General features: G+C 40.3%; 1 pseudogene; it reads left to right on the top strand.

Annotated features, from left to right (window-relative positions):
- Positions 1 to 1,089, top strand: part of LOC101990652 — a 2,033-nt pseudogene extending 944 nt beyond the window's left edge.
- Positions 1,090 to 2,061: the final 972 nt, after the last annotated feature.

Below are 2,061 nucleotides of genomic sequence, written 5' to 3' on the forward strand. Positions count from 1 at the left end.
CTGAAGATGTGGGATTACCCTCTGTATGCTGTGAATAACTGGTTACTAAAGAAACTGTCTTGGGCCTGTACAAGGAATAGAGGTAAATGGGGAAAACTAAACTGAATGCTGGGAGAAAAAAAAAAGGGCATAGTCAGAGAGAAGCCATAAAGCTGCCACTGGAGATAGACATGCTGAAACTTTGCTGGTAGGCCTTGCGGTGATACACAGATTAATGGAGATAGGTTAAATTAAGATGTAAGAGTTAGCCAATCAGGCTTCCTTCTGCCACAGCGTGGGTCATGCTCTCGCTCGCTCTCTTTCCGTCACCATCTTGGTTCCGCGTCCTCCGCACAAAATACCTGGCGAAGCCACAGAAACCGTCCCTGCCACAGAGCAGGAGCTGCCACAGCCCCAGGCTGAGACAGGGTCGGAAACAGAATCTGATAGAGATGAATCAGTACCAGAACTCGAGGAACAAGACTGGCTGCAGCAGCTGAAATTGATGAAGAACCAGTCAGTAAAGCAAAGCAGAGCCGGAGTGAAAAGAAAGCACGGAAGGCTATGTCCAAGCTGGGTCTTCGGCAGGTTACAGGGGTTACTAGAGTCACTATCCAGAAATCTAAAAATATCCTCTTCATCATCACCAAACCAGATGTCTACAAGAGCCCGGCTTCAAACACCTACATCTTATTTGGAGAAGCCAAGATTGAAGATTTGTCTCAGCAAGCACAGTTAGCAGCTGCTGAGAAGTTCAAAGTTCAAGGTGAAGCTGTTTCAAACATTCAAGGAAATACTCAGACTCCGACAGCACAAGAGGAGAGTGAGGAAGAAGAGGTTGATGAGACAGGTGTGGAAGTTAAGGACATAGAATTGGTCATGTCACAGGGGAATGTGTCCAGAGCAAAGGCAGTCCAAGCCCTGAAAAACAACAGTAATGATATTGTAAATGCTATTATGGAATTAACAATGTAACTATTTGATGGAGAGGACACTCCCCATCCCCTCCCCCCTTTTTGGTGTTTCAAAGGTGGAACTGCAGCTTGGTTTGAAATCTGTACTGTTTCTATCACTAATAAAGTTATGGCTTCTTGTTGGATGAAAAAAAAAAAGAGTTAGCCAATCAGAAGTTGGGGCTAATGGACCAAGCAGTGTTTTAAATAATATAGTTTCTGGTGTGTGATTATTTGGGGGCTGAGCAGCTAGAAACTATCTAGCAGCCCCTCCTTTAAACACTTTGATGTTTCTGTTTGTGTCTAATTATAACTATCCCTCTAGAATTTCTCATCCTTAGTTATAAAAAAAAGAATCTCTTTTTAATTTAATTTCATTGGGAACCTCATACATAAATACTGCATCTACATTGTTCCAGCCCCTCTTTCACTTCTCCAATTCCTCCCATAACCTACTCTCTCTCCCAAATTCATGTTTTTTTCTTCTTTGCTTATTATTGCATAGGAACCTTTTTATAAAGGATTTTTTACATGTTATTAATAGTTACTTGTTAAATTTTTAAACGTAGAAAACTCTAAACTTCCTTCTTTTTTCTAATTTCTATCATTCCCCTTCCTCATGTTTTCTTGTTTATTCCTATTCCCAGTGTCTAGCATATAAATACTATGTTGTGGCATCTTGGGATTTCATCAATTTCCCCTAATGACTTTTAAGTTCTTTACTACCAGGGAATCAAATAACTGAAGAATAGCCTTAATTGTAAAGGATTTGGCTCATGCTTTGATAGTTTGGAACTATTTGTCTAATAATTTAATGTAGATGGAAGTTTCTGTCCCACCCAGTCCCGCAGGCATTCAGTCCCAAAGAAACACACAGAGGCTTATGTTAATTTAAACTATTTGGTCTATTAGCTCAGGCTTATTATTAACTAGCTCTTACAACTTTAACCCATAATTCTTGTCTATGTTTAGCCACAATGCTTGGTATCTTTTCTCAGTGAGGCATTCTCATCTTGCTTCCTCTTCATCTGACTGGTGACTGACTTTCTTTCCTCTTCCAAGAATTTTCTTTGTTTGGTCACCAAGCCTATGCTTCCTGCTTAGTTACTGGCCAATCAGCATTTTATTA

The sequence above is a fragment of the Microtus ochrogaster genome, linkage group LG9 (assembly GCF_000317375.1).
Source record: "Microtus ochrogaster isolate Prairie Vole_2 linkage group LG9, MicOch1.0, whole genome shotgun sequence".
NCBI classification, from domain to species: domain Eukaryota; kingdom Metazoa; phylum Chordata; class Mammalia; order Rodentia; family Cricetidae; genus Microtus; species Microtus ochrogaster.